The sequence below is a fragment of the Cucurbita pepo genome, chromosome 10, assembly GCF_057944985.1.
Source record: "Cucurbita pepo subsp. pepo isolate OVF chromosome 10, ASM5794498v1, whole genome shotgun sequence".
Taxonomy (NCBI): Eukaryota; Viridiplantae; Streptophyta; class Magnoliopsida; order Cucurbitales; family Cucurbitaceae; genus Cucurbita; species Cucurbita pepo.
In genome coordinates, this window is record NC_141807.1 from 15144847 (window position 1) to 15169477 (window position 24631).

The window sequence follows — 24631 nt, forward strand, 5'->3', positions numbered from 1 at the left end:
ATATATGATCCCCTACCTACAATTTCATGTCCTTGCGCCTTAGGTCTGCATAGCTTTTCTCTGGGCTTTGTGCGGTTTATATCCTAGCTTTAATCTTCTGGACTACAGCGTTGGTAATTTGCACCAGCTCTGGCCCAATAGTTGTCGTTTGCCCCCCTTCTTCCCAAAAGATAGGGGATCGAAATCTTCGTCCATAGAGAACCTCGTATGTGGCCATTTGTATGGTGGCTTGGCAAATATTATTATAAGCGAATTTCATAAGGGGTAGGTACTTAACATGTCTTCCAATATTTGCTTGAGCATTTTTGTTTGACCATCTTTTTATGGGTGGAATATCGTACTATAACTGCGTACCCAATGCCTTTTGTTAAAATTTCCAGAAGGGAGATTTAAATCTGGCATCTCGGTCTAATACTTTTGCCTTTTGTTGAATTTTAAGAAGTGTACCCAATACCTTTACTGATGAATATTCATTTTTAATGTTAGCAAGAGTAGCTTAGTTGGGAGATTGTTAGACTGAAGATTTGAAGGTCACACTTGTTTTATCCACGTTCACGTTCACCGCACCTGTTTCAATTTGCATAACCTGACTATTCAATAAAAAATTAGTCATTATTTCTTTTTAAAATCTCAATGAATCAGCGAAAATATCTTTACCGATAAATTTTCATTTCTAATGATTGCGGGGATAGCTCAGTTGGGAGAGCGTCAGACTTAAGATCTAAAGGTCACGTGTTCGATCCACGTTCACCGCACTTGGTTCACGTTGCATAATTTGAATATTCTTTTCAAAATTAGTGATTATTTATGTTTAAAATATAATGAATTAGTGGAAATAACTCTACTTATGAATTTTTATTTTTAACGTTAGCAGGGATAGCTCAGTTGGGAGAGTGTCAAACTACAGATTTGAAGGTGACGTTTAAAATATAATGAATTAGTGGAAATAGCTCTACTTATGAATTTTTATTTTTAACGTTAGCAGGGATAGCTCAGTTGGGAGAGTGTCAAACTACAGATTTGAAGGTGACGTGTTTGTTTAATCTCCACGTTCACCGCACCTGTTTCCATTTGCATAAGCTGACTATTCAATAAAAATTTAGTTATTATTTATTTTTAAAATTTCAATAAATAATGAATGAGCAGAAATACCTTTACTTATGATTTTTTTTTTCAAATATTAGCGAAGATAACTCGGTTTCACCGCACCTGATTCACGTCACATAACTTGACTCCTAACTATTCAATTTAAAATTAGTGATTATTTCTTTTTAAAATATCAATGAATTAGCTAAATACCTTACTAATGAGTTTTCATTTTTAATGTTAGTGGGGATAGCTTAGTTGGGAGAGCGTCACCGTAGATCTTAAGGTTACGTGTTCGAGTTGAAGGAAGTGTCATAAGGCTAACTTTTTTTCAATTTTATTTCATTTTATTTCAATTTTGTCAAACTCACTCAGGTACTCATCTCAATCATTTGAGCCTTGTTGGCCTTCAATAACAATCATTTCAGCCTTGTTGGCATTCAATAAGAGAGACCTTGAAAATAACCTGTAACTATTCAACTGGATTATCACATTAACAATTTGAATCAAATAAAGTGACATTAACCATTTGAATCACCTCAACCCCACTTGTTGAACTTGACCAAATGTCTATAACATAACACTAACAAAGGTACAAAGTAACACAAACAAAGGTACAAAGTAACACTAACAAAGGTACAAAGTTCATAAAAGTCTTTTTAATCTAAAATACCATTGAACTTGATCATTATAGTGCCTCTCAAACGTAGGTAAAGTTTAAATTCGGGTCTCCTTGTCAAACTCACTCGGGTGCTCATCTAAACCATGATGGCGTTCAACAAGAGATACCTCGAAAATAGCCGGATTATCGCATTAACCATTTGAATCACCTCAACCCCACTCGTTGAAATTGAAACAAATATCTATAACATAACACTAACATAGGTACGATGTCCATAAAAGTCTTTTTAATCTGAGATACTATTGAACTTGACCATTAAAGTTCCCCTCAAAATAAGGTAAAGTTTAAATATAATTGGTGACAAAAGATGAAACTATAAAATAAAAAGAAATAAGAAAATAATATTCAATTTCAGAGAATCAAACCAGAATCTCCTAGGTGAAAGCCAAATATCCAAACCGTTGGACAACAATGAATTTTTGGTGTAGTTGTCCTAAAGTCTTTTGTCTAATCGCTGAAGAGTTTTACTATGATGTTTTAGGTAATGTCTAACTCTTCGACACGTCGTTTCATGTGTGTGATAGAGTTCTCAGAGTTACCGTGACGTTTCGAGCTATTTGATCGTGTGGCTGTTTCTTCAAAAGGGTCAACATCAAACGTCAGGTCTTTGATTGGCAACCCATCCAGAGGAGCGTCGATTGCATCGATTCCATCAACAGTCTTCCCATGAGTTTATGGTGCATGACCCATTTTTTATACCATTCACCTTCGAGTGCCAACATAGTTTTGCATCGTCCATGAGATGCATTGCGACCAACGTAACTCTTAGGTCCTATGAGCAAGTTCCAGTAACCTTCAAGTATTGTTCTACGTCAAAAATAAAGCTTTTTAATTCCTTAGCATCCCGATTTCCATTTAAGGGGTTGTGTTCTTGGATTTTAAGTTTGTTAAGCCCACATGAACTTGGCTTGAGGTATGGTTCTCTACTGCCAAACTTGTCAAACTCACTCGGGTGCTCATCTCAACCATGATGTCGTTCAACAAGAGAGACCTCGAAAACGACTGGATTATCGCATTAACCATTTGAATCACCTGCTCATCTCAACCATGATGTCGTTCAACAAGAGAGACCTCTAAAACGACTGAATTATCGCATTAACCATTTGAAATTGAACAAAATATCTATAACATAACTCGAACAAAGGTACGAAGTTCATAAAAGTCTTTTTAATCTAAGATAGAAACTGTAAAATAAAATGAAATAAGAAAATAATATTCCATTGCCGGGAATCGAACCCGAGTCTCCTGGGTGAAAGCCAGATATCCTAACCGCTGGACGACAATGGATTTTTGGTGTAGATGTCCTGAAGTATTTTGTCAGATCGCTGAAGAGTTTTAGCATGATCTTTTGCTTAATGTCTAACTCTTCTACACGTCCTTCCCTGTGTGTGTTAGAGTTCTCAGGGCTACTGCAAAGTTTCGAGCTGTTCGATTGTGTAACTCTTTCTTCAAAAGAGTCAACATCAAACGTCAGGTCTTTAATTGGCAACCCATCAAGGGGAGCGTCGATTGCATCGATTCCATCAACGGTCTTCCCATGAGTTTATGGTGCATGACCCATTTTTTATATCATCCACCTTCGAGCGCCACCGTCCATGAGATGCATTGTGGCCAATGTAACTCTTAGGTCCTATGAGCAAGTTCCTGTAACCTTCAAGTATTGTTCTACGTCAAAAATAAAGTTTTTTAATTCGTTAGCATCCCGGTTCCCATTTAAGGGTTTCTGTTTTTGGATTTTCAATTTGTGAAGCCCAACATGAGCTTGGCTTGGGGTGTGGTTCTCTACGACCCTCCTTATCAAACTCACTCTGGTGCTCATCTCAGTCATCTCAGCCATGATGGCGTTCAACAAAAGAGACCTTGAAAATGACCGGATTATCACATTAACCATTTGAATGACCTCAACCTCACTTGTTGAAATTGAACCAAATATCTATGAAAAAACACTATTAAAGGTTCAAAGTTCATAAAAGTCTTTTTAATCTAAGATACTATTGAACTTGACCATTATAGTGCCTCTCAAACCAAGTTCATAAAAGTCTTTTAAATTTAAGATACTATTGAACTCATCCATTATAGTGCTTCTCAAACCTAGGTAAAGTTTAAATATAATTGGTGACAAAAGATGAAACTATAAAATAAAAGAAATAAGAAAATAAAATTTCATTGTCGAGAATCAAACTCGGGTCTCCTCGATGAAAGCCAGATCTTCTGTGTAATGTCTAACTCTTCGACACGTTTTTTTATGTGTGTGATAGAGTTCTCAGAGCTACCGCCACGTTTCTTGTTGTTCGATCCTGTGGCTCTTTCTTCAAAAGAGTCAACATCAAACATTAGGTCTTTGGTTGGAAACCCATCCAGGGGAGTGCCGATTGCTTCAATTCCATCAATGGTCTTCCCACGATTTTTTTGTGCATGACCAGTTTTTTATACAATTCACCTTCAAGCGCCACCATAGTTTTGCATCGTCCATGAGATGCATCGTGGGCCAATGTAACTCTCAGGTCCTCTCAGCAAGTTCGTATAGTCTTGAAGTGTAATATCAAAACATATTAACGTATTTGATATTTTAAATATTAAAATAATTGACGTGTATCATAAACTTAAATAAAAATATATATTAGAAATTTGAATGAGATTCATATTAGTTAAACATATATTATGATATTCTACGACATTTTAATATTATTTAAATAAGATATTATATCTTAATGTATTAGGTATTCAAATATATAATTTGACAAAAATTATCACAAGTTCACTTTAAATAGAACCCTAGGCTTAAGTCAAAAAGCATCAAACACTAAATATTGTGACATTTTAGGTGATATTTTGCAGAGGAAGCTGATAAAGTCTTCAAAGAGCATGTGGTCATGTCTGACATTTTAGGTTAACAAAAAAAGAAACCAGAAATTCTGATACTGGTAATTAACTACAAACCTTTGACTAAGGTTTTAGAATAAATAAGATATCCAATCCAAAACAAAAATGATTTGATAAAAAGAATTTAGAGTCAAATGTTTTTATAAAATTCGACATGAAATTGGGATTACATAAAATTCTAATTTCCTAAAATGACAAATATAAAATAGCATTTATGTCCAATTTAGAAAATATGAGAGGAACGTCATGCCATTTAGGCTAAAAAATGCTCCATCCGAATTTCAGAAGATTATGAATGATATTTTCAATCCTTTCAAAAAAATTCGATAGTTTATATTGATGATGTGTTGATATTTTCTAAAACCATTAAGGTCAACACTTTAAACATCTACATACATTCATTAATGTAATCAAAAGAAAACAACTAGTTGTGTCCATACCCAAAATCAAATAATATCAAACTCACGTCCATTTTCTTGGATTTTAAATTTATTTGAGCCTTATTCAAACCCATCCAATGGTCTTTGTCTCAAACTTTGGTGATGACGTATCCTAGAAAAGCCAACTTCAAAAAAAAATAGGTTCTCTCAATTACGTGTCTTATATCCTTCAAGATATCACGCACATTTACAAATTTCTTGATGAGTGTGTTCAAAATAATGCAAAGTCTTGATTTGTAAGGGATATATCTACAACAAAAAAAAAATCAAATCATTAGTCAAATAAACTCTTTGCTTAAGTCTTATTGACCGAAGGACAGATCTCATAATGAAACGTGACGCATCAAATATCGGATATGGAGGTATCTAAAATTGTCAAAGAGGACAGAGAATCAATTATCATATTCATTCAAAAGCCTCTAATAATACCATACAAATTACCAAATAGTAATAAATAAAAAAATACTATTTCCATTGGACTCTGCCCAAAAATTTTAAAGAAAATTTAATGAACAAAACTATTAAAATGCATTCGAGAGTCAAATTTAGTTTAAAAAAAAAAAAGGAATAATCTTGTTTCAAACAAAAAAAAAATTTACTAGATAGAAGTAAGTTTTGTTGTGGTCTGATTTTAAAATTCTACCTATAAAAGAAGTTGAAAACACCTTGGACATTACCTATGGGAGAGTTTCTAACAAAGTCTCTCTTCTCTGTCTTCTCAAACTGATACTACCTATAAAAGAAGTTGAAAACACCTTGTGAAAGTCTCTAAGGATACTGCGACCTCTAGCTTTGCAAAATCCAGTGTTGTTGGTGCTTATCAAAATCGGTGCCAGAATAAAGTTTAACAAGTGGTTCTATGGTGTAGTGGTTAGCACTTTCGACTTTTAATCTAACGACCTGTGTTTAATTCCCGATAGGCAATCCACAAATTTATACAAAATTGGTTCATAGCCGATTCGGTAGGGTCACTTTTGGACCGATAATCTGTAGAAGGGGTCACTAAGGTTGAGATCATACAAAATGGGTCCATAGCTCAATGTTAGAGCATTTGATTGTAGATCAAGAGGTCACCAATTCGAACCTAGTTGGGCCCTTCTATCTTGGATAGAAATTTGTTACACTTTTTGTTCCGACACTATGTCTAAGGGGTCACAAATGTTAAAATCCTACAAAATGGATCCATGGCTCAGTGGTAGAGAATTTGACCGATCACCCGTTGGAACCTTTTATTTTGGACAGACACTTTTTACACTTTTGGACTGACACTCTATAGAAGGGGTCACTAAGGTTGAAATCATATAAAATGGGTTCATAGCTTAGTGGTAGAGCATTTGACTGTAGATCAAGAGGTCATCAATTCGAATCTGGACAGACACTTTTATTTTGGACAGACACTTTGTTCGATTTACTCCCGACCATCGAGTGTCTAAAGGAAAAGAAATAAGAATAATTACCGATTCCAAAACTTATTCCAAAGTCCTAGTGTGGTATCCAAGCACCCACTATGAACATGGTTAAAAACTTAGCACCACTATCCTCGGACAAGAACCAAGAAATCATTAAGAAAATAGTGTGTCTTAGCGCCATTAGTGATCAATAGAAATATTTTAAGCACTTTTCTCTTGTACTCCTTATAATTTTACCTTTTAAGGTGGTAAATATTTGTGGGTTTTAAGCATTTTTCTCTTGTACTCCTTATAATTTTACCTTTTAAGGTTGTAAATATTTGTAAATATTTGTGCACGGTTGACTATTATGATTATCAGACAACTGAGTAATAAAAATATTTTAAGCACTTTTCTCTTGTACGCCTTATAATTTTACCTTTTAAGGTTGTAAATATTTGTAGGTTTTAAGCACTTTTCTCTTGTACTCCTTATAATTTTACCTTTTAAGGTTGTAAATATTTGTGCACGAGTGACTATTATGATTATCAGTCAACTGAGTTAAGTGGAAATAAATTTTGAAGATGAAATTAAAGTATTAATTCTGATGTCATCTTTACCTGAGTTTTGGGATATTGTTATTAATGAGATTCAATCTAATGCCATTAGTAATTCACAATGATAATATTCAAAATACTTGACAAAAAAGAATGGTCAACATAAGATATTTGAAACAAATAAATATTTTGTCCTATATCAAATCACTCATTTAAAATTCCTTAATAATAAACCTCAAGTCAAGTCTTACATTTTTTATAGAGAAAAGTTCCTTAAATAGAAGTCTTATTAGATACTTCTAAGCATTTAGAGATCAACTAGACACAAAGCTAAACATTCTAAAAAAAATTAGGGGTTAAACTTTCCGGGTAATTTAAGAAACTTATGATTTTTATATTCTCAAGAGTTTAATTGAGCTAGGTCGATTCAATCTAGTGGACCCAAGAATTGAACCGAACCAAACCAACTAGTTAGTAACATGATTTAGTGTAAGCATTTTGACGCAAAGTAGAAGCAATAATGGAGGGTTTGCAATAATATAGTTTTCACCCCTTGTTTCTCGAGTGAATATTGAAATAATATGGTTTTCCTGTTAAGTTTTGCACGGAAGAAAGAAAGACTGGGATGTAAAGTATTATTTCAATTTGTTTGTAATATACAACAATATATAAATTAATTATAAGTAATATATAAAATTACATGTTCTCCAAGGGCTTCAATCAACACTAGAGGGTTACTTTTGCAATCACTCTAAAGGTGCTCAAGATCACAACGAGTTAGATAAAATAGCTCTAGAACTTTGAATCCAATAACTTGAGTTTGACTCGTGATAGAATCTCTCTTCTTGTGGAATCTGCATAAAATAGGAAAACCATTCCAAAATCAATTTTTACAAGGGGTTATAGTGTAGTGGTTAGCACTTTGGACTTTGAATCCAACGACCTGGGTTCAACTCTCGGTAGGACCTTTTTAAGAAATGACCTTGATGCGAAAACACAGAATAAGGAACGACAACACAAGACATTTTAAAACAAAAGGGTGTTTCCTAGCATTCGATGCGAAAACACAAATTTTCTCGAGGCATAAGGTGTAACATTCTTGAGTTATTCCGAACTTGCTCCGCTATCATTTGAGCCCATAATAACTAGCATGAGTTTTCGGTTCCGAACTTGCTCCGCTCGGCTATCATTTGAATCCATAATAACTAGCATGAGTTTTCGCTTCCGAACTTGCTCCAAACAATATCATTTGAACCCATAATAACTAGCATGAGTTTTAGGTTCCGAACTTGCTCCAAACAACTTGAAATCTTGAATTTATTCTCATGTCATATAAAATAGACCCTTACAGAAAATAGTTGGTAATTTGGAGTATGTCTAAACCTTGAGCTAGGATATGACTTCTTGTTTTGTTTGGAGCATGTCTAAACCTTGAGCTAGGATATGACTTCTTGTTTCGTTTTCAGGAACTAAACCTTAGAGGTTGTCATGTCATGCATCGTATTTTAACCATGAAAACTCTTGCGAAGTAACTCTTAATTTTCTCCCCATGAGTGCATAGGTGGCGTTGTCATAATCGTGGCATCCTGCTAGCAAATCGTGGTGCAGGGCATCTCATTTAGGTGAGGGAGATAATAAGTTCATCATGGAATCCTGCTCATGGTACATATACCAAAGCATCCCACCTAAAGAGAAATAGGGGCCTCGCGGCAGTGATGAGCATTTTCTCCCATATCTTGGTTTCGCTAACTAAAGTTTTCCAATAACTCCCAAACTTCATTACCTTATATAACCTCTCGGGATAAGGATTCATACAACATTTCATAAAATAAGATCTACTGAGAAAACTCGAGTAAAGGTCAAATTTTGAGTTGACTTGGACAGTTTAGTTGAACTGGACGTATCATCGTTTTCTTCCTCTGAAAAGGAAGAAGATGCGCATTTTTCGCATCGCCACCATCTGAAACTCGGCCTGTATAGCCACATTTACAGCGTTTCTCTCCTCGATTTCTTCGTGAAACTTACAAATGGATGTTACAAGAAAGGGTTAGGGATTTATTTGATAACTTCTCGTGGATCGTAGCCTAAGATATTTGATACCAAAGTTCATCCAAAATCTTATTTATCGCTAGAGATAAAACAAAGAATTTCTTATTGGGTAGCCGATTCTACGGGTTTCAAGGCCCTATTTCTTCATTGAACCCCTTCCATATCCTATCTTCAAGCTAAAGGAATTGGTTTGGAGGAACGTCTTTGAGTGTAGGATCTTAATTTCCAAAAATCGTTCTCGGTATGCAACTCACTCGAAATGCCAGATTTTCGATCTTATGGGTAGCTTGTTCTACGATGTCTCAGCTCTCGATTCCTTCATCAAGTTTACTCAACTTCTTCCTCTGAAGCTAGAGGAATCCTTTATTTTAAGGAAAAGAGATCGTAGATAGGAATTTTGACTCTTATCCCCAATTTAATTTCGAAACCTATTTCCTTCAATTTTGCACGCTCTCGAGGTTATTTTTCTTCGTGGTCTTCTATGGAAGCATTCCTTGGAGGTACAGAAACTGATTGGAATCATTCTTGCTCGACGAGTCATCATGTATCCTCGTATTGGATTTCCAAGTTTTTCTTGAAGTTCTTCAATGGCGGATTGAATTGGGGGAATGGTTTCTGGGCACTTTCAGCACTCTATTCCTTCATAGAACTCGTGGATAATCTTGTTGAGAAACTGTAGGAATAAGTTTGAAGAGAAATGGTGGAGGATTGCTCTCGAATTTGGAAGAAATCTGAGAGTTGGAGATCCACAATCTAAACGCTTATTGCCTTCAATTGGGGGATTGACCTTTCTCGATTCTTATTCCGTATTGTTGCTCCTACTTCCGACCTCATAGGAGGAGCTAAAACCAACATTGAGAGCTCCAGAATCTTCGTTATGTAGAGATCAAACTTTCTGGATAATTTTTTGGAGATATGAACTCCGATCATAGCCTTACCGATCTTGGCTTTGAATACTAGTCGTTGGATGTGATGATCCGTGCGTGTTCATTCTAGATCATATCAAATTTTGGAGGAGATCCAACGGTTGAGATTTAAGTTTGAAAGATTTTTTCCGGATGGTCACCGTAGATGCTCTGATTCGAATTAGAGTGCCATTTCTGTAACTATCCATTCTTCCAGGGGTATTTTGGTAATTTGTCACTTTCTGAATATTTTATTATTATTTTTCTAGAAAAATCCAAAAAATTTCTACAAAATTCTCATCAGTCTTTTATCATTTTTTCCTTTTTCTGAATCTCGAGATTCCTTCTAGATAAGGAATTACAAATCGGGAAAGATTCTTGATAATTGATAAAATGACTTTTTTGCCCTTTTGATTTACTTTTTTCTTTCCAATCCTTTTCAAAAGGCCTTTTAACTCCTTGCAATCACTTGTTAAGGTACACGAGTGACCTGACTAAGTCCTTTGTTCTTGTTTAATCCTTTCATTTTTTTCCTTTCTATCCTTCGGGTCTTTCATGAGTGGCTTGTTCTTATGGGAGATAATTTCCTTCATTTTTGGGTGTTACATATACATACTCGTTACAAACACAAAATAAGGAGCAGACTCAAAAGAAGAACAAAAAATACTAGATTAAAAACAGAGGTTATTCCATGGCCCACACTCCAAAGTCCGCTCTCATCCATGACCAACTCTTATTTACTTGAAAAAAAAATGATAAACATGGAGTGAGTAAAACTTAGTAAGTAGCCTACTAGTAGGTTCTTAATCGCGACCTTAAGTTAGGATATTACTTCTCGTTATGTTTTCAGGATCTTATACTGACTTTGAAAACCTTCCCCTAAAATAACCTTCAATCTTCTCCCCATGAACACAATTTTCTCCCCATCTATCTTTTTTAAACAACTTTTGAAAGTTAAAGAGTAGTTTTGAAGCTTTTTTCTTTTTTTTTTTGAAAATTCAACTGTATTTTTTTTAAAAAAATTATGAGTATTTTTAGATAAAGTGCAAAGTTGAATGGTATTTTTATTAATTTAGATTATAATTTTAAAAAAAAAATACAAATTTTTGTTTATTAAGTTAATATTAATTTTTTTAAAATACATAACACCACATCAAAATTAATTTATTCCTACAAAAATTAAAACTAAAAAATCAATTTATTTTAACACTAAAAAGTATACTTGGTTTGACTAAAACATCCCTTATCCCAACTATAAAGAATTTAATTCCAAGCTCTCTTCTAATAGCGTTCAACTATAAATATCGAATTTTAAAGTATTCCTCCGCAAAGTAAATCTGTTGAAACTATCTATCAAATGTGTTCCATGATGAGTTGTGGAGAAGTGTTTCCTTCAATTCAAATTTCAATTAAGGATGTCAATGAAAAAAAAGTGCAAGAGTCTAGAAGGTTTGTAGTGGAAGATAATAACAAGAGTCATGGACATCGTTTCGTTTACAAGTTGTATCATGTGTCTTATTCATGGTTACTTAAATCTCGTTGAATTGGTTCTCCTTTCACATAAGAGACATTTGTGCCTTAAACCGAGCTCTTTGCAATAGCGAACTTATTAAAAACTCTTTGCTTGCTGCAAAATTTGCTTGACATAATTGGACCAAAGGACGGTATGGACGACCATAGTTCACTGAATTTGTCTCCAATCATGAAGTGTGACGTCGGATCTTTGTGCATACCATATTCATTAACTATAACATGGCAAGAAATTTTTTATGTTTTGACTGGGCATTCCATATTCTGTTGTTCTTATATATCTTTAGTTACTTGTGATTAAAGTAAAGAAGTATAGACATGGTTTCCAACCAACCCTTCCTTTATAGTTAGTTCGACGAATTGGTTTTTGTTATCATTTTATCGTTAACCCTTCTGCTTGATTTTGTGTTATGATATCATACAGAGAATGAGAAGCGACCTTACTTGGACAAAATTATATACTGTTTGATAATTATTGTTGATAACATAGATAAATTGAATTATAAGCATTTTAAGTTCAAAAGTAACAAATTACTTGTACACTTTTACTTATAATCTTCGTATTCTTTATATAGCAATAAGGAAGGGAGGGATAGAAAAGATACTCATAATATCATTATGACTATGCCATATTTCATTAATAAAAGAGAGTAATACATCCACAAACACACACATATATATTTCGAGAGAGAGAGAGGGCTTATTATAAGTAGAGATAGCATTTTAGTAGTTGTATTGCTACTTGGGGACAAGGAACTCGAGAACTTCTTTAAAAGATGAGAGCTTATGAGTAGTGGCGATGGATATATCACATGCACAAAAAGAAAGTTATGCACCTTTGTAATAAAAGACCAAGGAATATCATCGTTATTTATAACTTCTATCACAATAATATAAATTCTGCAAGGACGACGTTCTCTAGTCATACAAACCAGACCGTTCACCACACGCTTGTAGATGAAACGATGTCCACTATTCTCGTTATTCTTTTCAACAACGAACGCTCCTGCATTCCGCACTACTAGGATATTGACATCCTTAATTTGTACTAAAGCATCTAAAGGCAACCCTTCCACACGGCTCATTCTAACACCTTTGGTAAATAGTTCCAAGAGACATTGTTAGGCCGATTTTGTTCATGAATACTTAAGAATTTGATATTTATAGTTGTAGTTGAACGCTACTTAAATTGATGAAGTGAAATCTTACAATGGAGTCTAATAAAGCGTTTGTCCATTAGAATAGGTTGGAATTAAATTCTTTATAGTTCGAGATAATAGTTGTATTCTTTAAGTCATTGAACTAGTGTTACTAGTAGTTGTTAGTATATTTGAGTATAAATATTAAAATGATTAGTTATTAAATATTGTTTGAATTAAAGCGTTTATAATTCAAATGATCTTCATAACCTAATTCACAAAAAAATAAATAAAATAATTAGGAAGCATTTATGTGCTAGATCAAAATAAGATGCATAAAAAGAACTTGCCGTAATTACTTTATTCATCGACTTTTAATCTTAAAAGTAACTTAAAATATTGCAATATTGTGATTCAATGGACTATTATGAAATTAGGCCCGAACTAAATAAACAATATTTTTAAAAGATGGGAAAATTCATAAGCCAACCAAAATATGTATTCAAAGATGAAGAATTCACAACAACAATCACAAACAATATTAATTAGCATCTTGTCTTTTGGTTTGTCACATTTTCAAACACGAACAAACCTCAATTTCGAGTCGGTGAGTATTATGGATCATAATCGACAGTATTTTGCAAGTAGCTTTTAGCATTCACAAAAGGTCGAAAGTTGAATTTCTTTAGAATGGTAACCAAGTAACCGATAATTATTGTTGAATTTCCAAAAAATACACCACAAATTTCATTTATAGATATAAATGGAACCATTGATATAAAACCTTGATTATATAATTGCATCTTCACTAACAAACCCACCTCGGAGTGGTCATCTTCATCAGGCTGCAAATTAAGAAGCCTTCCAGGATTACTCAAAAGTGAACTTTTAAGACAAATGAAGCTATATTTAAGCAAGAAAAATCATGTTACATGTGGTTGGGATACCACGGAGACACCAATGCAAGCAATCACTACCACCTGAAGTTTCTTTGATATTGTAGTTGATCTATGAGACTCATCCCTCAGATGTGAAAGAGTAGTTATATCCAACATTATTACTTGTGTGTCTCTTACTGTACTCTTAACAAATGGATCGCTTGATCTATTCTACTATACTTTACTTCCTCTTGATAACGGTGTAGTATTGACACAACTCATATTGCTGATAATCATCATTTACATTCATTTCTTCCTCCTTTCTAACTTCTTCATTCTCACATTAAACTTTTTTTATTTAAAAAAAAAAATTAAACGTGAAAATGGAGAAAGAAGGAAGAAGAAAAAAGAAAACCCTTAATTTTGAAAGCTTATCAAATACTCTTTGACCAATGTAAAAAAAGCTTGAGAATAATTTATTCTCACGTCCCTCTTTGACACTTGTTGGATATATATCCGTCCTTCACATGTTGTATCATAATCATATCATATCGTAAAAACTTCGTGGTTATATCCTTCCCTAATTTATCATAGCCTTAACGTCCTTAGACATATCATAGTTGTGTCGTTACCTGAATGTACCTTAGTCATAACGTTACAGGAACGTATCCTAACGCTATCGTTCTATCAATCTATCATAATTCTATCCCTTTCTACCCATAACCTAATCGTATTGTTTTATGAATCCATCATGTCCATGTCGTTTTTATCAATTTGGCATATCCATAGCACTTCGATACGTAACCAAACCATAACGTTTCATGAACATGTCTTACTCCTATCGTTACATTACGTTTAGTGCATCCTTCTCGTATCCTATCGTTACATTACGTTTAGTCGCTGAAAGTGTGACTATTGGGTATGGATAAGCAGGACCTCTTGGTTCGGGGAAAACCGGAGATGTTGGATAAGAAAGCTAAGCAGGCAAGTACAGGACGGACAAAATGCACATACAAATTGATTGACATGATCCCTCTCCCTCTCTCTTTGGCTAGTTGGCTAGTTGCACAATAATCGGGAAAGCATACCAGCTAGGGAAAGAAAGGCTGCTCGATCTCCTGTAAGGCCAACCCTCAACGGCGAGTTCACCAGGCAATACTATAAGTCCGATAGAAGTCCAAGGTTTCGTCTACTACGGACCAGGAAGCTCTTGGAGGAACTAACATGAAATGAGAAATACATTCAATTACGACAACTAATAGATAGCAAACTTTTTGGTAGAAACTGAATGATCCCTTGGCTCGGGCAAGAAAAAGAAAAGGTAGTCGTACTCCTACCTTTTTCGTCGGACGATAGGAAAGTTTTAGCTGAAAGATTGAATCACACCTGGTAAGAAAGGCGGGCCTAGCAGATTTCTCCGAACGTATAAACAAAAAGAGGAAGCAACCGGTCCTAAAGAGGATACCGATACGCATACATTCTCGCATGGAAGAACCTAGCTGAACCGGATTAAGGGTCCTAACCTAGTCCGACTGACCTTCTTTGGCTGGCCCCCGCCCCTTGTAACAAGGTCATCCCGTACGTGCTTTTTCGTTTTGTTTAGCGAGATGGCTTACCAGCTCTTTCGGCTCATAGCAGCAGTATGAAAAGCGGAATCCTCATCCTGAGTTGAGTTCGCATTGCCATACTAATCGACATCAGCCAAACCAAGAGCTCCTATTTTTTCTTTAACGAAAGCGGATCTAACAGTTTCGATAAAACCAACCTCTTTTAAAGGAGTCGCTCTGCCTTGATCACCGTGGACATATGCAGCTTCCACTTTACTTTTGCCTACGATGAAAAGGAAAGTTCCCTCACGATAGGCCCTCCCAGCTCCCGAACGTCTTTCTATCAATCGAGAGAGGTATAGAATAGTACAACAAACCAACAAAACCAGAATGGACTCATAAGATGGGCGGTCAGGGAAGCGATTTCATTTGTGTTATCTGCCAAGGAAATGATCAAAGAATTCTCCATACACGGCTGAGAGATGACCGTATTGTTGCACATGCTGAATAAAGTACCGTAGGCAAGCGAAACTTTTGAAAATGAAAGCGTGTAGAACTCAGATCCACTTTCTCTTCGATTCATAAACTTCGGATCTGATCTTCCTTTCATCTCCGGGTGACTAAGAGAGAATTTAGGCCTAGCGTGCATCCGATTTGGTCAACAATAAGGTACAGAGCGGATTGATTAAATGGGCTTGAAGTTCCATTATCGTTTGGTCGAAGATCTCTACTAGGTTTAGTGCACTTTGGTAGTTGCGAATGTTGTCGTAATCGAATGTCTTTCTCATTCGACATTCTCTTTTACCAAGCATTCATACTCGCCAGGGTTGATGAGACAGTTCGTGAGCTAATTGGGTTTCAAGATTGCGTATACGGGAAAATAGCTCGCTTTCGACTTTCTCCTCGGCGTTTTGTGCCCGGTTCTGGTTCAAGAAAGGGCCTGATCTCTTTAATTGGAGCACATTGATGCCGAAGGAGTCTTCAGAACCGATGGGAGAGGCTATGATGAGTTCAGGCTATTGAAATAGCATGACTGATACCACAAAGAAAGGGTATCTAAGTCACACTAGTGGAATAGCTTTTTCGTAATAATTATCTCGATATATGTTACCAAAAACCTGCTTGATGACTGATAAGGTAAAGGGGTTTCAAAAGACAAAAGAATGAAAATTGTATGTGTGATAGAAAAGAAGATCTTTTTTTTTTTTTTATCAGTGTGCGCGGTTCGCCTGCCTTCCTGACCATGGATAGGCTATGGGGCTTTGCACTTCGGCCCCTGAGAATACCACATCAAGGTGACAGGATTCGAACCTATGGCTCTCTGAAACTTCTTCATCGGTTATTTGGGCGCATCTTTCTTAAAAAGATTGTGACGATAGATGACCTATGTGACGACGGCGGACAACATGCCTGCCTTCTTGACCACGAATAAACTGTGGAGCTTTGCATTTCGGCCCCTGAGAATACCACATCAAGGTGACAGGATTCGAACCTATGGCTCTCTGAAACTTCTTCATCGATTATTTGGGTGCATCTTTCTTAAAGGGATTGTGACAACAAATGACCTATTTGACGACAGCAGATAACATAATGAAAAGTTCCTAGAAAGAATACAATAGAACAATTTGTGTAATGCTCTTTTTGAAGTCTGGCTCGAGACGGTCTTTATTCTACCAAGAATATGTTTCATTCTCTATTCTCATCTTCTCGGTTCAATGTTTGAAAACCACATTTTAAAATGATCTTTATTCTACCAAGAATATGTTTCATTCTTTATTCTCATCTTCTCGTTCAATGTTTGAAAACCACATTTTAAATCATATTATCTTGCATAATTTATTTTGATATAATATTGTTGAGGGCATTTTGAGAATCAAACTTGAGACCTTTCACACCCAAAACGACAATCATACCACTTAGACCACATTCCTTTTGGTTAGGCACCATTGATAACTATTTTATAACTTTTTTTTTCCTTTCAAAATTATGCTTTTTTTTCTTTTTTGGAGGGGCATTCCGAGAATTAAACTCGACACCTCTTGCACCCAAAGCAAGAATCATACCACTAGACCAAATGCCTTTACTATGGACTATATATTAAGTTTTTTAGGTAATGTATCGTCATTATTTCATTTATTTTCTTTGTTAATGAAATCCATGAGCAATTATTATTATATCTTCTAGATCTAGACCGCTATTAAAGTGATCTAGAACCGCTGTTAAATTATTTACATAGGGTTAGACCGCTGTTAAATTATTTACATAGGATAGGGTTAGACCGCTGTTAAATTATTTACATAGGGTTTGCAATAATTACTGTAGAGAGAGAAGAAAAAACAATAGAAGTTAATTACTGTAGAGAGAGAAGAAAAAACAATAGAACATCAATTATAGTAAATAACTAGCATGTTCACAAGTATTAAAACTTAATGAGTTTGAATACTAACCTTTTGTAGTTCAAACTCCTTTTTCCTCACGAACCAATTTCGAACCACCACTAGTGTCTTCTCTACTATCCTCCGGCCTTAGAACGGGATTGACACTCAAAATTCCACTCAAATGTTTGGGATTATGTGGCAAGCTTGCATGTTTGAGTTAACCTAATTTTGACACTCAAAATTCCACTCAAACTTGTGGGGTTTATTTGGCAAGCATGCAAGTTTCGTTAAACCAAATTTCGACACCTCAAAATTCCACTCAAACTTGTGGATTTTTCCATTAAATGAAGTCAACATTTTGACTTTCTTCATTTTAATTCGACAATTAATTTGAATAATTAATTTCAAATTAAAGTAACATTAAATGATTAATTAAACTATTTAATTAATATTTAATATTAATTCAAATGCCAATCACAATCAATTCGGACACATAATTGATTAAGATATTTAAATAATCTCAAATTCTCTCTTTTTGTTTAATTCGTAAATAAAACAAAAATGTGGTTAAATATATTGTGTATATGTAGCGCATATTCCCTAATTTGAATTCGAACACTTCGAACTCACTCGTCACATTGTTCTATGGTTTAGTCTGATATGAGCTAGTAGAGGGACCTAATGGACCTATAGATCATGGGCTCCAAAGATCCAAGATTAACCGGTTAAACTCATTAACCTGGTTCACCAACATTCGTTAACTACAAGGACACTCCACTATAGCCTAGTAATTGCACTCTCCACACTATAGATATATTTCTGTCCATTTGATATAACCATGATTAGTAAGTCGATCCTTCACAGGTTGTTCGTAACTAGAGCTGGGTCAATTTACCATTTTACCCCTGAAGTTATTTCTTGTTCCTTATGTCTCACTGATCCTGTAATGAACAATTGGTTTGTGGTCCAACCAGTAAACCGAATCCCTCTCAGGCCAATGAGAGGGTGGGGCCCCTTGTTCAAGACCTGGAGTTAGTGCTTAAGGGAACTACCTCTCTTCTATCCTTAAAAGTGGGAAGGCGTGAATTCCATCTTGCACCCCACATCCCCAGCCATTCACCCAGTCTTACCCCTGAAATGGGAGACCTATTGAATCGGCGAACTAGAGCCACTCTCACCCATGAAAATCTAAGGATAATTCCGAATAAACAGGAGTTCATGGTTAGCTCAGGATTAAAATCGAGTTACCTAGGTTATCGAATAAAAAGAAAATCAGTCTCAACAGTTAACGACATTATAAAGTGAGAGTGGTTTTCTTCATGGTCCGATCTTATGCAATACTCATTGCATAGGACGCCCCCACTCACATGTCTCCACATGTACAATTTAGTGATCACATTGTTTATATCATATACAAAAGTGGGCCGCATCCATAGTGTCCCCAGAATAAGGTACTCAGCCTTATCCTTATACTATACATCATTTTGACTATATACTTGAACTTGATCCACTCTTATGTCTCTACATATAGTTCAAGTAATCATACTATAGCCAGAGTGTTCTTAGTTTATTGGATTTAGATTAATGATCGTAAAGTTCACTTTATTCAATAACAATCTTTACTGAATAAACAACAATAATAACTTTATTGAAAAGAGAATATGTTTTTGTTTATCAACTATGAGTTTTTGGACATAAAACCCAACCGTAAAATGAGATTAACTTCCTTTAAGTTTATGTAGTTTCTTTTTATTACTATGTTTACTTCTATCTCATGTTACTTCGTTTGTATTTACTTCGTTTTATACAAAAGTTCACCGTAATTAATAAATCCATGTGCTTAATACATTCCCTTCAAAAATAAACTTGTTTGTATCAGGATAAATTACAATGAATACGAAGAAAAGAAATCCCAAAAATAAGAAGGTTGAGAATTTCACTCAAACACACAATGTCAAAGCGTGACTGCATGGCTCTCATGCAATTCTACCACAAGAATGGCATGAAACTTGCATAGATGATGCTTGGATTTTGAAGGGGAACTTCTCAACTTGAGAGATCAATTTCATTCATAACAAATGTGATTTTTACATAATAATTTGTGGGTATTTATGGTCTCCCACAAAAGAAGTTAGTGGCCGGGATTTAATCTCGATCCCCTTAAATCTCCAAATTATAATAAAAAAAAAAACGAAGTCAATTTGACAATTCTACCATTACAAACTTTATGAAATTTAAAATAAATAAAGTTTTCTAACAACTCATGTAATGATGCTTGCAACTTCATTTGCTCCTTCAAGTGTGTAAATATTCACTTTTGACGCTCCAAATGGTCCTTCCTCAATCTAATAAACTTGTAACACATGAAATAATAGTTGAACCGAGCCTATCCAATTTTGTAGATGAAGAATGAATGCTTGTTGAATCTTCTTTGCCCTGGATCGTGAAATAGGTCCAGTTGGAACATTTGAAACACCGTGATCCTTATCATCTTCCCCCTCTACAAAAGGATTCGTCCTCGAATAAGAAAAATATCACCTACATCAAAAGGACTAAGTCAGCAACATTGAAGAATGTGCTGAAAAATCTCCTGGAACATCATTTTATTTGCATTGTTATTAATTCTTTCAAGGACTTGATAAGGGTCATCCCCTCTTGGATGTAACTTTGTCTTCCTTTGAAATGGGAATCACTCCTTGTGAAAATGTATCCAAACCCAGTTACCGGGTTGAAAAATGATTTCATTCCGTCCTTTGTTAATTCTTGAAGCAACATTGAAATTTTGTTTCTCAATTGTCTCCTTCTCCTCTTTATGCAATGTTTTGATCCCATTTGCCTTACTTGTGGCTGCTTTACTCACAAAAATATTAGAATGAATACAAAGCAAATCAAGACGCGTAAGTGGATTAAATCCGTAAGCAACTTCAAAAAGAGAACAATGAGTGGCAAACATTCGTCCCAAGACTTAATATTCTTACAAATAATAGCCCTAAGCAATGCTCCTAATGTTCTATTAACCACCTCAGTTTGCTCATTAGTTTGAAGATGACATGTAGTTGAAAACAATAATTTGTTACCCAATTTATGACTTAATATTCTTATAAATAATAGCCCTAAGCAATGCTCCTAATATTTTATTAACCACCTCAGTTTGCTCACGAGTGTGAGGATGACATGCAGTTGAAAACAATAATTTGGTACCCAATTTATCCACCATACTTTCAAAAAGTGACTTCAAAATTTAACATCCCTATCTTTTTTTGTGTGCAGCAAACATTGGTAATATTGACTACAAAAATTATAAACATCCTAATTCATGGCAAAGGTCATATGGATCGTGATGAGCATTTTCTCTCATATCTTGGTTTCGCTAACTAAAGTTTTCCAATAACTCTCAAACTTCATTACCTTATATAACCCCTTGGGATAAGGATTCATATAACACTTCATAAAATAAGATCGACTGATGAATTTCATAGCATTTGAAGGTCATCTAGGTCATGAACCGAAGGTAAATTACCTTAGGGGCATTATGGTCATTTTACACCATTTCTTGGTTTACCTACTTATCCTTATCCAATGACCACCAAATGTCATATCTAACCTCAACATACTATAAAATGCTCAGTATTAAAATTTGATGGGCAGCGAAGCTCATATAGTGGGTTATTTTAACGTTACTTAAATCTCGAGTTATTTGATCGATTCAGGGTCTTAACTGACGGTTCTACAAGTATTTTTTAACAAAAAGTCCAAGGTGGCTACTTGCCTCGTCGTCAATGTTTAGGACGTCCATTCTTGAGCTTCCAGTATCTGAATTATTTCAAATTTCCTTCCATGTACTCCTTATTGTGTCTAGTATCAAAAACCATAAGATTTTCTATGAGAATCGGTCTAAAATGGGGTTAAAATTGAGAAAACCCGAGAAAAGGTCAAATTTTGAGTTGACTTAGACAGTTCAGTTGAACTGGCCATATCATCGTTTTCTTCCTCTAAACAGGAAGAAGATGCGCATTTTTTGTGTCGCCGCCATCTGAAACTCGGCCTGTACAGCAACATTTACAGCGTTTCTCTCCTCGATTTCTTCGTGAAACTTAAAGATGGGTGTTACAAGGAAGGGCTAGGGATTGATTTGATTCCTTTTAGTGGATCGTAGCCTAAGATATTCGCTTCCAAAGTTTATCCAAAATCTGATTTATCGCTGGAGATTAAACAAAGAATTTCTTATTGGGTAGCCGATTCTAGGGGTTTCAAGGCCGTATTTCTTCATTGAACCCCTTCCATATCCTATCTTTAGGCTAAAGGAATTGGTTTTGAGGAACGTCTTTCAGTGTAGGACCTTAATTTCCAAAAATCGTTCTCGGTATGCAACTCACTCGAAACGCCAAATTTTCGATCTCATGGGTAGCTTGTTCTACGATGTCTCAGCTCTCGATTCCTTCATCAAGTTTACTCAACTTCTTCCTCTGAAGCTAGAGGAATCCTTTATTTTAAGGAAAAGAGATCGTAGATAGGAATTTTGACTCTTATCCCCAATTTAATTTCGAAACCTATTTCCTTCACTTTGGCACGCTCTCGAGGTTATTTTTCTTCGTGGTCTTCTATGGAAGCATTCTTCGAGGTGCAGAAACTGATTGGAATCATTCTTGCTCGACGAATCATCATGTATCCTCGGATTGGATTTTCAAGTTTTTCTTGAAGTTCTTCAATAGCTGATTGAATTGGGGGAATGGTTTCTAGGCACTTTCAGCACTCTATTTCTTCATAGAACTTGTGGGTAATCTTGTTGAGAAACCGTAAGAATAAGTTTGAAGAGAAATGGTGGAGGATTTCTCAAGAATTTGGAAGAAATCTGAGAGTAGGACACCCATAATCTAAACGCTTATTGTTTTCCATTCGGGGATCGACCTTTCTCGATTCTTATTCTGTATTGTTGCTCCTACTTCAGACTTTATAGGAGGAGCTTAAACCGACATTGAGAGCTCCAAATTCTTCGTTATTTAGAAATTTGAAGTGAAATGGTGGAGGATTGCTCTCGAATTTGGAAGAAATCTGAGAGTAGGAGACCCACAATCTAAACGCTTATTGCCTTCCATTGGGGGATCGACCTTTCTCGATTTTTATTCCGTATTGTTGCTCCTACTTCAGACTTTATAGGAGGAGCTTAAATTGACGTTGAGAGCTCCAGAATCTTCGTATTTAGAGATCGAACTTCCTGGATAATTTCTCAGAGATATCAACTCCGATCATATCCTTACCGACTTTGGCTTTGAATACTAGTTGTTGGATGTGATGATCCGCGCGTGTTCGTTCTAGATCATATCAAATTTTGGAGAAGATCCGACGGTTGAAATTTGAGTTCGAAAGATTTTGCTTGGATGGTCACGGTATATGCTCTAATTCTAATTAGAGTGGCATTTCTATTATTATCCATTCTTCTAGTGCTATTTTGGTAATTTGCCACTTTCTGAATATTTTATTATTATTTTTCTTGAAAAATCCATAATTTTTCTACAAATTGCTGATCGCTTTTTGATCATTTTTAGCTTATTTTGAATCTTGAGATTCCTTCTAGATAAGAAATTACAAATCTGGAAAGATTCTTGATAATTGATAAAATGACTTTTTTGCCCATTTCATTTACTTTTTCCTTTCCAATCCTTCTCAAAAGGCCTTTAACTCCTTGAAATCACTTGTTAGGGTACACAAGTGACTTGACTAAGTCCTTTGTTCTTGCTTAATCCTTTAATTGTTTTCCTTTCTATGCTTTGGGTCTTTCATGAGTGGCTTATTTTTATGGGAGCTAATTTCCTTCATTTTTAGGGTGTTACATATACATACTCGTTACAAACACAAAATAAAAAGCAGACTCAAAAGAAGAACAAAAAATACTAGATTAAAAATAGAGGTTAGTCCATGGCCCACACTCCAAAGTCCACTCTCATCCACGACCAACTCTTAGTTACTTGAAAAATAAAATGATAAACATGGAGTGAGTAAAACTTAGTAAGTAGCCTACTAGTAGGTTCTTAATCGCGTCCTTAAGCTAGGATATTACTTCTTGTTATGTTTTTCAGGATCTTAGAACTTAGAGGTCATCGTGTCATGTATGATATACTGATCCTGAAAACCGTCCCTTAAAATAACCTTCAATTTTCTCCCCATGAACACATGAATGGTGTCGTCATAATCATGTAATCCTATTGGTAAATCGTGGTGCAGGACATCTCGTTTAGCTGATGGGAATGGTAGGCCTATCATAACATCCAGCTCATGATACATATTGCAGGACATCCTACCTAAAGAGGAATAAGGGCCTTTTAGTACACATTGTAATGCAGATAATGGTTACTTATGGGTATGGATCCTACCAACTTATTTAGCATGTTATTCACATAGTTCTAGGTACTTGGTACATGGATTATTGATGAACCTAGGTTTATACATAATGTCATGGGTTAGGCTGTAGGAGTTGAGGTTTTAGCTTAGGAAAACATTAGAGGGTAACCTAACGTGGACTAATTCGTGTGAAAACCTACCAGCACTTTCAGGACCTCTTTCCTTCACCAAACTGATGGGTAAACTTATTTAGAAGGTGCAGGAACAAGTTTGGAGATGAACAATGGACTATAGTTCTCGAATTCGAGGTAAACCCATGAACACGATACCCCAAAACAAAAAACTTATATCTCTCGATTGGGTACTCGATTAAGCTTGCTTCTTGCCCCTAATAGTCTACCCTAATTCATAATTTATAGACGTATTTTCCACTACAATTGAAACGTATAGAATTTCTATAATTTCATTCTTTTTTTTTTTCTGAATCTTCTGTCAGAAAAGTTTTCTCCGATCGGAGCCTTCCTTTTTTAAGCACCTTGTAATCTTATTCTATAAAAAATTTAATGATTCGGGAAGTTTATAAAAATTAGAAAAAGTACCATTTTCTCAATGTTTTATCAATTTTACTTGTTCTTTGCTTCTAGATACAACCTAGTAGAGATTATACACTGTCTCTTATTGGAGACCTTGAGTGTTGCAAATTCTTCTCTCCTTTGAAAACTTTCGGTCATCGAAAGTGCTTATTCTAAAATAGGTCAGGGTGCAAGGTTCTTATTTGCCTTATGTTCCCAAGTGGCTTCTTCTACTCTATGATTCTTCCATAGGACCTT

At 35.2% G+C, this 24631-nt stretch overlaps 2 non-coding genes across 2 annotated transcripts; one reads left to right on the forward strand and one right to left on the reverse strand.

Annotated features, from left to right (window-relative positions):
* Positions 1-682: 682 nt before the first annotated feature.
* On the forward strand, positions 683-755 carry TRNAL-UAA (transfer RNA leucine (anticodon UAA)). The gene has a single exon. It is a non-coding gene; the product is annotated as a tRNA-Leu (tRNA).
* Positions 756-2983: 2228 nt separating this feature from the next.
* TRNAE-UUC (transfer RNA glutamic acid (anticodon UUC)) lies at positions 2984-3055 on the reverse strand. Its single transcript has one exon. It is a non-coding gene; the product is annotated as a tRNA-Glu (tRNA).
* Positions 3056-24631: the final 21576 nt, after the last annotated feature.